We start from the raw sequence: 13,905 nt of genomic DNA on the forward strand, positions 1-13,905 counted from the left end.
GTGTTGATCACAGTGAGCTCAGTTCTGAAGTCAAAACAGTATGTCAGGGGTGTGTCATGTCTGCAATCCTTTTCAACATTGCCATTGACTGGATAGTGCAGGGTACAATAGAAGACATGCCAAGAGGCAATAAATGGACACTCTTCTCATCCTTTGAAGACCTGGACTTCGCAGATGATCTCACTCTCCTATCACATACCCAACACCATATACAAGAAAAAAGCAACTCGATTCAACGCATTCAGCCAGCAAATTGGACTGAAAACCAACCGCAATAAGACAGATATCATGACCTTTAGTATTGCCTCACCATCACCAGTACAAATAGAGGATTATGTTCTTACCACTGTAGAAACATTTAGATACTTGGGCAGCACCATCAACCAGGATGGTGGAACAAGCCAGGACAGCCTGAACAAAATCAATAAAGCCTGGAACACCCTCAGGAGCCTAAATACAGTCTTGAAATCATCGAAATACAACACCAAAACCAAACTCGAGATTTATCAGAGCTGCATACTTTCAACATTGCTTTATAGTGCAGAAAGCTGGGGAATGAGAAAGTATGACATATCCCAACTATCTTCATTCCATACAACCTGCCTCAGAAAAATCCTCCATATTTTTTGGACCAGAACAATCTCAAACCAAGATCTATTGACACAGTGCAGCCAAGAGGATATGAGCACCACCATTGCTAGGAGGTGTTGGAGATGGATTGGCCATGTGCTTTGGATGGAAATTGATTCCATCACCAGAGTAGCAATAAGATGGACACCTGAAGGCAAGCGAAAATGAGGCTGCCTGAAAACAACATGGTGAAGAACTGTGGAAGCCGAGCTGAAAAACCTGAGGCACAGCTGGGGAACCATTGAAAAACTTGCCTGAAACAGACAGAGGTGGAGGAGTTTCATTGCTGCTCTCAATGCCAGAGGCGTAATGGGAACATGACGATGATGATGAGTACAGATACATCCCAATTTAGTACAAGATAAGATGATTTGAGAAAATAATGAATAGGGATGTTTTATCCAAGATATCAGGAACAAGGAGCGGTAACAAACACGTAAGGTGGTGTGTAAGTTGTGTATTCCAGTTGTTTGGCTCTGCCTATAAATGTCAGGGTACTTCACCTTCATCCTTTGCCCAGCCTAGGGGGGCAGCAGAAAGTCCTACTACTGACAGAGCTGAGTCCATTGTAACGAGCATATATGTGTTAGTGTAACTCTAGACATTGACCCAGAGAGCTAGTATTGTGCTTTATTGATGATAAACAGGGCCAAACGCCCTCACCACCGAACCATAACATTGAGGTCTTCTGAACTAACACGCTGCACTGTCAACTAATAGCTTGACCTAATCCATAAATTAGCGAATTAATTTTAAGGTTTAATGTCTTATTATTTTCAGACTTTGGTTCACAGCCTCTGGTTCAGGCCTTGCACCAGGCCCAGTGCTCCAGACTTTCTTTGCTACACTGAGAACCAATAGAAAACCGCTAAGTCTGGTGGGATAGGATAAAACAAATTAATCTGGGGTGTAGCATATGATGCAGAGATTTGCACGAAGTTTAAGGGGAATTAAAAATGTTTGGGGGAAATACAAGTCAAAAGTGTTCCAGGGACTTAAGCATAAGCAAAAATTTTCGTCTCCTGCAGCGTAAGCATTGGTAGGAATATGGAAACATTCTTTCAGTATTCTAAGACATTTTGATGATCAATTGACGTACTTCTTAAGTGAAATTTCCGAGTTAAAGATAACACAATAGTGTCAGCTGAGCATCCACTGCTGGAATAAAATTAAATGTATCAAAGATATAGTTAGACATCTGGGTATTGATTTTGGGCTAATCAAATGCAGATATATTTTCTGTCATTTGGGTGGTACCGCTTAATCAATAAAATGCAGGAGGCCAAATTCAGACCTGCTGTCCGCAGGTTTAAATCTGACTTCAGTGGAATTACAGGTTCTTGACTCAGGTCTGAATTAGGCCCATGATATTGTAGTCAATTGTTTTTTTATTTTATTTAAAAAAACCCAAAACCTGTTAATTTAGAAAGCATCATGTTAACCATGCTGTGTTATGCATGGGGAATCCTCAGCTTTCTTCAAAGTCAACAGGAGTTGGGGTTGTTGATTGCTGAGCACCTTTCAGGAGATGTTTATCACTTGGCTGGATTGGGTCCTAAAACAGTAACCACCTGACAGTGTTTAGTGCAGCTAGTATATACTGACTAAAGTGCATTACTTGACTTACCTACATGTTCTAGAGAGACTTTTGTAACAATCTGTGCTAAGCTCTGCAGGAGGCCAGGCCTAGATGCTAACAATGATAACTTTTGGCCTCACAGTCCATGGATCTATGGAAGTGCAGTGGTGTTACTGAGACGGGGACTCGGCTGAATGTCCCCGTCACAAAGCTCTTACTATTGTGAGTGTCTAATATAAAGCCATGCTTTCCACACTGTGAATTCTGTGTAGAACAGGTCCCTATAAGCCTGAAACGGAGTCAGTGTAGAATCTTCCCATTCTAATGCCTGGGAGCATATCGGTGCAGGAGCTCAGCAGATGTGGTGGGCCCAGATTCTGCTCGCATTTACACCAGTGTACAGCTGGAGTAACAAACTGGATTTTGTCAAAGGTACAGTTAGCGACATCCACATTTGAATCTGGGGCTGCGGACCCCCAGTTGACAGCTGTGTAAATGACAGCAGATTTTTATCCCTACATGTGTGGTGTTTGAGTCCTGTGTAGATGTAAAAACAGTTTGAATACCCTTATAAATGGTGGCACTTGTATCGCTAGATCTCACCGCCTCTCTTTATGCTCTATCACATCCCTGTAATGTATAAGGTATTAGTGACTTGACAACATTTTATTTAATGTGCTGTGTGAGTCAATCTTGTGGTCAAAGACTCTTTAGCTCCATTTAGTGGCAAGAGAACTGAGAAACATGCTACATACCACAAGGGGGACCAAGATGAACCAAGACCCCGTCAGGGTCATTGGTACTAAAGTAGGAAGCAATGATGCTTGATACTTTCCAGCAACTTGAATCTGAAAATCTGCTTTTTGGGGTGCAGGAGCCTGATCTTGTAGGGTGCTGAGCATCTTCAGTTAACACTGAACTGACGCAAATAAGAGTAAAGGGTGCATTACTTTGTAGGATCAGCATGACAGAGCTCAGTGCATTTGAGTTCATGGCAACTAAGAGAGCCAACAGTCACAAGAAAAGGGAGATTGTAAACTAGCTTTCTGTGAGCTATATGGCATATACAGAACCCATGATACTGTTGTGTGCTACAAAGGTTTTATTGGTACGTGCTTGGGATGAGCTGGGTAGCTCACTCAAGGCTTTGCCACTCATGAATAAGTGTGGATTACCCCAAAGTCATGCTGAGAAAATTATTATACCACACAATTATCTATTCTGCTGTGTAATTATATATTTGCATGCAATGCTATATTAAAAGAACACTATTAAAGTTGCAATGTCAAGCCCTCCAAGTCAGAAAATGCCAAGCTTATGGTTACCTGTGCCACTTTAATTCAGCCTCCTTGCGTGTATGCATTATGATACAGTCTTTAATTACATGATCACGTGTTATTTTTTCCACATGATTCTGACATCATTCTGTGCACAGAGTGGATAGTGCTCACTGAATGAACAGCACTTCAAAATTATATTTTCTCCTTATTGTTCAATGTGTGACCCCAGGCCTTATTTTTTGCACACTATTCAAACTCTGCTCTGAAGACAGAATTTTCAGTTTCTTCTCTGGTGCTCATCACTAAACTATCTGAGTGATTCACAAATATTAATGAATTTAGCTTCATAACTCCCTCCTCCAGGAGATGAAGGGAGTATTATTATCTCCATTTTACAGATGGGGAACTGAGGCACAGAGAGATTAAAGTCAAAAGTGTCCACTAATTTTGAGTGCCCATGATGAGACACCAAAAACCTGATTTTTTTCAGAGTCTTTAGCATATGTGGAGCACTTTAATGTGTTCAAAGCACAGGTCCAACTTCAGTTGCTGAGCACTCACAGCTGCATTCTGCAAATCTGACCCCAGGGTTTCAAGTCACGGATTCAGAAAGTTGGGAAAATACAACTGGTGGCTATCTGTGAAAAGCCTATTTTAAGTGACTTGCCCAGCGTCACATAGGAGATATGTGGCAGAGGCAGGGATACAGTCCAGTTCTTTAGGGCAGCATTCAACTGCAAGACCATCCTTCCCTCTCCCCTGCCTGCCCCCCCGACTCATTCACTGCTACCCACCTTCCAATTTCTGTAACAAATGAACCTGGGGCCCTACAGACAACAGTCTCCTTTATTACACAACCCTGATTCATCCTCAGAGCAGGTCCATCCTGTGTGTGTGTGGGGGAAATAGCATGTGATCATGTAATTAAAGATTGTATTTAATGACATAGGAGTTCCTGTCCAAGTCTCCCCCCAACCCCAGTCCTAGTGTCCTTACCCAGTCAGTCCTAGGTCTCGCCCCCAATCCTTACCTCTGAATCCTTTCCCAGTCAGTCCCAATTTCCTTTCTCCTGGCTCTTCAGCCAATCTGTCTCTCTTCCCCACTCTGACCCCCAGTTGTCCTATCCCCATTCTCCATCCACACTGACTCCCACCCCCAGTTGCCCTTCTTGGGCTCCTCATCCTGTCACGATGTCTTCTCCCCACCCCCAGCTGCTTGTCCCAGTCTCATTTCTTCCTCTCCATCAGCTCTGTCTCCTCTTCCGACTCAACTCCTTTCTCCCCACCTACTGGTTCTCAATTCCAGTCTTCTTGCCCAGTCAGTCACTGTCTCCCCTCCCCACCTAGCTTCCAATCCCAGTTTCCCTCTCCAACCACAGTCCCAATCTCCTGCCCCCACCCCAAGGCTCTTTGTCCCGAGCTGATGCCTGTTTTCCTTGTTTGGATGGAATCTTCAAGGAGTTTAGCTGCTAAAAATCTATGAAGGCTCTACTGAGTATGTGCAAACTGCAATTTTTTCAAGACTTACAACTTGGCCAAATGTATGCAGATTTTACATGGACAGCAAAAGGCATGTCCTTTACACATAGGCCATTGCCCAGCCACATTTCAATTTCTGCTGCACTACGACTCCTAAAAGAAAAGGTTGACAGAATTTTTTTTATATAGGCAAAAACAACCTATTTTTCCCTAGCCTCATTCTTGGAAGTGGTTAAACCATTTTGGCTGAAATTTGCCAAAATAATTCTGCATGAGGCAGACACCTGGCATGCAAAATTTCAGCCCAAATGGTTGACGTTTGGCAAAGTTATAAGCTATTGAAAACACACACACACACACACACACACACACACTCTCTGCCCCTAAGAGCTCACAATCTGGATCAAGGATACGGACGAAGGCTGGGGAAATGAGGTATTACTGTCCTCCTTTTANGTGCGCGTGTGAGAGTATACACTGCACACACCTACACACACACAACTCCCGAGCCACCCACCCACCCCCCTTTCGGATAGGCAGCATAGGTATGTGAACAATCATCTTGCAGATAGCCACAGTAGCAGAGAATAAGAAATGTGAACTGCAAAATGGCTTTGAAGGTTTTTCTGTAATGTCGCAGTTGGCTCGTAATGAAAACCCCGTAAATACTACTTTTCAATGATCATTTAGGACCCAGTTCTTGCAACCTTGCTCACATGTGGCAGCATCTTTATTCAATAAATAAGTCCATTGAATCACTTGTGCAGTAATATGCTACTCAGCATGAACAGTGGTGGAAGAACTGGGATCTTAAGGGCTATTGGCAAAACAGATCATAACAGCATGAATACAATCCAATAGAGATGTTCTGCAGTACAGTCTCATTTAAAATCAAGGAAAGCAGCTAGAGAAAGCCCATACAAAACAATTGGCAAGAAAATGCTTTTGGATAATTAGTTGCTGTAAAAATTTCATAGAAAATACATTCTTTTGGCGCTGGCTTTGAGGCCACCTGTATAGCAAAATCCATTGATCTAGGTTCTGCTGTGCTTATGTGTCTTGTTAACCACTGAAATCTTTTGCCTGCTGAAGCAGGGTTAGTTATCTCTCCTCATAGCTGTCACTCAGAGGTTTAATAGCCCTACCTCCCTCTGTGCAGTATAGATGGCATTATAGGGACTGATGCCACTCAGACATTCTGGTGAGCTCAAGCTGTATCTGACGGTGTCTGACTAGAAGCTTGTAGTTGATCTGTTTAAAAGGCTGGAGAAGCAAACGTATTGTCCATGGATTACATGGGCTTTTTCTACCCAGCATTCCTACCACATAGTCATTAGTGGCGTCCTCAGTTCAGCAGCAAGAAGAAACCTGTCCAGGTAAACTGAAATAAAACTAAACAGCACTGGTGTGGTTTCTTTGAGAACCCAGAGCCAGGTTTTTGGGGGCAGACTAATTCATCTGCGAAAAGTCCTCACTCCATTTTGATGGTCCAAAAGATGCCCCTGCTGATGTGAGTGAAACAAGATTCCTTTAGTTGTTTCAAATGGAAGATTATTCCTCTTGGAAGTCTGATCAGTGAATTTCCAAAGGGTAACTCATTACAGATCCTTTGGGCTCCAAAAAACCTGAAGGTCTGGAATAGCCCTTCTCAGCAGATTGGTGGGCTAAGTGGGAGGAGAAAACTAAATCTGGCAGATCCTAGTGCCTTTCACGTGCCACCCCAGTCCCTCCGGAGCCCTACTGTCTCCTTAATGCTCCCTAGACATTTGATGCCAATTAATCTATGCTACGAGGGCTTCTATAGCCAGCAGTTGCCAATGGGGCCCCATTAAAGAGGCAGCATGGTGCTGAACTGGGACTCCTGAGACCTGAGCTCCATTCTTGGCTTTGCCACTGGCTGGCTGGGTGACCTTTAGCAAGTTACTTCACCTCTCTGTTCCTCAGTTTCCCCATCTCTAAAATGAGGATAATGATGATGCCCACCTTTTGTAAAGCAGCTTGAGGGCTAGTGGTGAAATGTGCTATATAAGAGCTAGGTATAATTACTATCAAACCATGTTTACATGGTGCAGCAAGGCGCAGTATGGGGTGTGCTTTCTAAAGTGCACTGATATGCTGTGCATTAATTGGTCCATGTAGACTCTGCTGCATAAAAGTTCCCTGGTGCATTTTAATATAATGCTCAAAACTAGGCCTGGATGAACCCATTGCTGGGCCCTAGGCAAATGTATACATCTGGGCCTCTCTGCTGGCCAGCTAAACTAGAGGCTCCCACAGTATGGAGTAATTTATATTAACTCTGTCCTGGCCAGCAGAACTGTGCTAATGATCTATTAACCAAAGCACGTCTGGCTTCCTGCTGTATGGATGTTAACCCTCTCCTAGCCAGGTCAGTCAGTGACTGGCACCTGCTGCACTCCCCATCATTCCTCTGCTAGCTGGCTCTTCCATCTAGGCACTCACTGCAGCTCCCTGTACTTGTAGCCAGTCCTGCGGGCAGAGCAGAGGGGCCACAGAGGCTGGGCAGCCCCTGGTGGGGACTCCTGGTGGAACACGCAACCCCCCAAGCAGTGCTGGCCAGCCCTCTGTCATGATGGGGGGCTAATTGAGCCAAATTTGAACGACTGACATTGCAACCTGGCGCATGGCATTGCAGCACTGTTCAGGTCGGGTGCCCCCGAGGATTTGGGCCATAGGCACTTGCCTGGTCCCTCCTGCTAGAAGCTATGGGGAGGGACAGGAAGTATAAAAGGTGGAGCCTCTAACTCTGTTGAGTCTGAGCCAGGGAAGGAAACAGATCTCTCCAGGCCACTACAGATCCCTGGAGCTGAATCTGCACTGTGCCATGCCCTGCCCCTGGAGGAGCCTGAGCCAGGAGAAGAGCTGCCAGGACTGTCCCTTGCCATATACCCTGAAGAGATGGGGGACAACCCCGAGCTGCAGGTACATTATGGTAGGAAAGTAGGAAGCAGCCCGGGGACACTAGACTATAGTTAGGTTGGGTTGTTGCCTGAATCCAGGTGGTAGAACCCTCTGCCACTGTTAGGGTCCTGGGCTGGGACATGGTGGAGTAGGGTGGGCCTGGGCCCCTTATCCTTTGCTTCCAACTCCACCCTGGAGTGGCAGCCTCCTCCCCTTAGGCCAAAAGGCCTGTATGTGTCTGTTGTCATCCAGAGCCAGGATGTCAGACTATCTGTTGTTTGCATCACTCTGCGGGAGGGCCTGAGCTGCAAGAACATTTGTTTGCTCTGCCCTGTCTAAGGGCTGGAGCCCTAATCCCTGATAGGTGGCGGTGCCCTAGAGATGTAGTGAGGCAGAGTGGCCTCTTACTGAAACGGAGGTGGAGGGGCGGTCACTAACCCACTACACATGCCCTTAAAGGGAAATCCTCCTTGTGAAGGAGGGAAAGCAAGACTGCCCCAGGTTATGCTTCCTTTCCTAGTAATCCCCATAAGGCTGTTGCAAATGAGGTGCTTCTATTCAGTTCTGCTCTGAGCCAACTTCAGGGTTCTGCCACCTATTTCTGCCTTGATTCCTGGGCAGATGCAAACTGCATAAAACACCTTCCACATGGTTGAGAAGAAGGAGGAGGGAGCAATGGGACTTAGCAGGAGGGGTACAGCCACTTCTTGTGTGGGACAGGGGTTTGACTGTATAGGGAAGGGCCCCTCCCTGTACAGGTCAGGCAGGCATGATCGAGTCCTAACCTGGGCTTCTAGTGGATGAAGAAAATGGAAGTCAGCAGGTGGTTTTTGACAGCACTCAAAAGAAAAGAAGCTGCAACGTAACTGACTTGTCAGTTGCTAGTTTTGCACCCTCCTACCCGCCGCCCAGTTTATTTTGTTTCTGGCAAGGAGTGGTGTATTGTATTGTTTGTTGTTTCATATTTAATGGCAAATATTGCAATGACCTATATAGTGTTGCAGTACTGTGCACCCAGTTCCAAAGCTATTGAACATAGCGAATGGTCTGTGTTAATGAGCAGCATAAAATGCAAGCTACTGAATTGGAATGCTAAATATTGAATTGTTGACATGCAGGGACAACACCAGGAACTTTGTTTTGAAGGAAAGAGAGAATATTAGACACTAGTGATCAGTAAATAACGCTCAGCTTCTTGTGGGGTGGCGGTAGACTATTTACTTTGTTATGGAAAAGTGGGCCTCTCTGCCATCTCACTTTCTTGCCATGCTGCATCTGTTATGTGGCTTTCATTAACTCAGTGAGCCCCATAGGGCTGGTGCATACAGTTTAGAAAGATGTAATCATGGAGAGCACAAACCCCAGGTGCAGCCAGGCAATGCTCAGCACACCTGGCAAAGGGCATGTAGGAGGCATAATGCCATTTTCTGCCTTCTCCTCTCTTCTATAATCCTGGGGGCTGTGGGAAGGGCAAGTCACTTTTGCTTTTCTCCAACCCTGTGGCCAGGTGGATGGCTGCTCCTGGTCTCCGGAGTAATTTAGGGCTACTCTAAATTAGGACCAGCTGTCACAGCCCCAAAGGGCCATTCTGCAGCTAGAGATTGCCAGATCAGCCCTCCAGCCATGCTCCCTTACCCTCTGGCAACTCCCTGACAGGCCATCTACTGTGGGGTCAGAAAGTGCACAGCCTAGGTCAGGTGGGGACAGCACAGAGCAGGTGGGATAAACCCCAGTGTGCTGACCTGAAGCACCTCATCTGCAGTTACGGGAGGAGTGTATTTACCATGAAAAAAACCATGCAGTGGCACAGGGTCCCCCACAGCAGCAGGGCCGCCAAAATTCAGGACAAATATCTGACAACCTGCCCCCGAGTCCTGGCCAGCAGTGCAGCAGGGATCAGGTAGGCAGACTGCCTGCATGCCAGGGCCAGTGGCCCCACACCACTCCCAGAAATGGCCATCTCTGCATGCCCTTGGTGGGAGGGGAAGCGGTTCTGTGCGCCTTCGCCCCGGGCAGTACACGGAGACGCACTGCCCCACTCCCAGCATGGGGCGTGCAGAGACATGCCAGCTGCATGGCTAAGCTGGCTCCCTGTCTGCTCTGCCTCCCTCCCTCCATGCCGCTTAGCTCACAGAAGTGGCCAACATGTCCCTACAGCCCCTAGGTGTGCGTGTGTGTCTCCATGCGCTGCCACTGCCTCAAGTGCTGACTCCACAGCTCCCATTGGCTGGGAACTGCAGCCAATGGGAGCTGTGGGGGTGGAGCCTGTGGGCAGTGACATGCGGCGACTCCCTGCCCTCACCCACCTAGGAACCGCTGCCAGAGTGGTGTGTGTGCCGTTTGCTTTGGGAGCTGCAGCACCTGAGGTAAGCGCTGTCCCCCTACCCCCCTTCCTGTACCCCAACCCTCTGCCCCAGCCAGAGCCTGCACCTCGCACCCAGACTTACTCCCACAGACCTCACCCCTTCCCACTCCCCAACCCCCTGCCCCAGCCCAGAGCCTGCATCTTGCACCCAAACTTCCTCCCAGAGCCCACATTCCTTCCTGCAGTCCACCCCCCCCCGGCCCCAATCAGGGGACCTCACTTTAGTTTCATTTACTTCTCATTACTTATAATATAGGAGGAGGCTGAAGAAAAAAAAGAATGAAAAACGAGGGAGGAAGATAAGCCAGAATGTTCTTTTTCTTGGCTAGGTCCCTGTGGGGGGGAAAAGGGGAAGCAAAAATGAAGATGCGCACAGGGCACCACTAATTCTAAATCTGCCACTGATTATGGGAACTAGGATACAATCACAAAAACTACCAATCCCAAGGCTAATTGACAGAAGACAATCAGCTGGGTTCAGGAAGATCCCTTCTCCCTTCCCCTAGAAGTCATGTCTGCCCAGCAGCTAGGTGTGATTCCCAGCATGGGTAGATATACATGCACTGGCTGCCCTCAGGGTAGCCTGTGAGGCGGAAGCTTGGGCTAGCTGGCAGAAGACACTCCTGCCCAGCCCCGAGGGTATATATAAGTGGATAGCCTGAGCTGCCATAGCCACACTGCTATTTTTAGTGTGCTACCCGAATGGGCAATCACACCTCCCAGGCGTTGTGGAGACATACCCAGTGCCTATGTACATTCTAGTGCTCTGTGGCAGCTAAGGTTCTAGCTAAGATTAGTTGCATTACGGTAGTTTTGCACTTTCCTCCAAAATAGCCGGCAATGGCTTCACTCAGATGAATTACAGGACTAGATCCTGGCTGTCCCAGAATAACTGCATGCCCCATCCCCAGAGTACTGAGTAAGGGACAGAGCGGGAGCCAGGATATTTTTCTCATCATTTGTAAGATGCTCAACTGCTATAGGAATGATACTATAGAAACATTCTTAGCCAGTTAATGGACCACTGGACTTTTTGGTGGGTGGGTGGGGGTGTGTTCTGGAAAACTGCATTTTGTGAAAGGGCTTGGAAATCAACTCCAGTCTAGCTGAAAGTACATGGTTTACAACAGTACCCTTATGGTAAGTAACAGACCTTAAAAGAAAAATATAAAGGTTTTGTAATTCTTTTTTTAACTTTTCCTTATTTGTATGATCCTCAGTGTGAAAATGCCTCTATTATATGCTTTTCCATTTGCCAAAGCTATTTTCCCTATAGTTGAGCTGGAAATAATATTTATTTAGTGTTTTGTTATGACACTTTCAAATTATATATCATCTCAGAATACCAAGGCATTTTTCCTTGTTCTCTAGGAACATTGATGAAGTCAGCACAGCTTTAGGAATAGCATTTATTAGTTAAAAGTTCTTCCCCAGCTTGCGGATGGAGCACACGGTGTTTTTATGGTGCACAAATTGTAGCCGTTGCTTAATGGCAGATTTTTAAAAGAACTAGCTCCTGGGTCATGCACAATCCCCCACTCTAGATGTTTAGATTATGGGACGACTTTTCCACATCACATTATAATAGTTTCAGACTTGGCTCAAATTATTGCTTTAAAATGGCAAATAAACCCACCAAACTTGTTAAAACTAGGGGGAGGGAATTTTCAGTTATGAATGAGACTTTGGTCTGGATGACACATAAGTTTCTACTGCTCTAACTAGTTCAGATAGGGGAGTATGATTTCATTTATTTAACTGAAACAATGTATCTGTGCAACTACAGCTGTGTGGAGGGTGGAAATTTGGTTTTGTGAAGGATTTTAATATTTGGCTTTGTTCCAAATAGGCACAAAACCCAAAAATTTCAAAGGAAAGTTCATCTCCCCACCCTAAAGAAAATCTGTTTCAGGTCACTTGGAATGTTGCGTCTTGATTTTGCCTTTTTAAAATGTTGTTGTATAATACAACATGGCATGAAAAACATTGATATTAAAAATGGTTTAAAAATGAAAAATCAAATTGTTTTTTGTTCAGAAAATGTCAAAATAGCTCATGACTTAGGAGCCTCCATCCTAATCTCAAAAGTTACTAAGGAACCTAAAAGTCTTTTTAAAAATCAAATCACTTTGCAAACTAGGAATGAGGCACTGTTGAAAATTTTCCCCTATCTCTTTTCAAAGACAGTAAATAAATCTTAAACCAGTAACTGGTGACTGTATAAAAGGTGCACATATATTGTACCTGATATTAACCCTTTCATTCTAGGAGGGGCTTTCCTAAAGCATAATATTCAAAATCATCTGAACCTTGTTCCTGAATACATTTTTCTACTCATTTAAGTCAGACTCATGGCTAAATTGAACCTCACATGAACATGGATCCACAGACCAGAGCAGGCTCTCCCTATGCTATAAGGCTGGTCATTTATCAAAGCTGTACTCTGACTTTACAGCTGTTAAAATGATCATGTTTATGTTTTAAATCAAAGGCCCTAAATCGCTCTTTTGGAGTAAAGATGCCATCACTGGGGGGAAGAATGAAGCACCCACTGCTGTTGGTCTTACAGGGATGCTAAATGCTGCTGCTTTTTTCTCTGTACTATCTACAGACTCTTCTCTCTCCTTGCTATCACCATTGCAAGCTCTTGGACATGCTCTGCTGATTTCCCGCTTTAACATTGTAACATTCTCCCCACTGGCAGCTCACTCTCTCCTTAGGTCTGTCTGAAACACTGCTATTAAGCTGATGTTTCTTTCTCTCATCCTGGCTATCTTTATCCCTACCTCCTAGCATTCAGCAATGGTTTCCCTTCTTCTGTATTCAGTTCAAGCTTCTCGTTTAACACGTTCAGCAACTCTCCACCATGTCTACAGCCTGGAGTCCGTTTCTCTGACAGCCTGTAATGGTTTTCCTCACTGCTTTGTTTGGTTCATAGATCCAATTCCAGCCGTGTGATGTCATTCCAGTCTTCCCCAAAGTTCAGAGGTGTTGGGGTTTTGGGTTGGGCCCATTTCTTTTGTTATTAGTGTAATTTGGGGGATGGCAGAGTGTGTATAGAATATATTCTCCATATAGCATCATATGTGTAAATTAGGCCAAATCCTGACCCATACTCATGTCAAACCTATTAAAATCTATGGCCCAAGTTCTGGAATCCTTATTCAACTTTTATTCAGTGAGTCCTTATGTTTAGCTGGGCAACTCTCTCTAGAGAACTGCTCTGTAGAGAATGGAGAGGCAACGGATCTAAGAGTTCAGCGTTCTTGGTTCTGCCTTAAACTCTAGTCAAACCACTGTGCTTCACTTTATAGCTCTGTAAATTGGGTTTTGTCTCCCAGGGATGTTGTGCAGCTTAATGTTTGTGAACTACTAAGTGTATATTTAGCTAAGAGGTGCATATTTTAGAAGCTGGGATGTTTGTGAGGTTTCATTAGAAGAATATTGGCCATTTAAAGTCCATGGAGTCTTTCTGCTGTCCTTGTGATCTGTCCTGCAGATGTTCACTTCCTTGCTGGATAAATGCATTAGGTTCTCAGTTGATAAACCAGGGAGCAAAGCAGTGGCTGTAATAGTTTATACTGGCCCTGGGAAAACATTTTAGGTATGGAAAGGGCTTTCTCCTTGGTATCAGAAAGGCGTTTCTTATCA

This window comes from Chelonoidis abingdonii, chromosome 2 (genome assembly GCF_003597395.2).
Source record: "Chelonoidis abingdonii isolate Lonesome George chromosome 2, CheloAbing_2.0, whole genome shotgun sequence".
NCBI classification, from domain to species: Eukaryota; Metazoa; Chordata; order Testudines; family Testudinidae; genus Chelonoidis; species Chelonoidis abingdonii.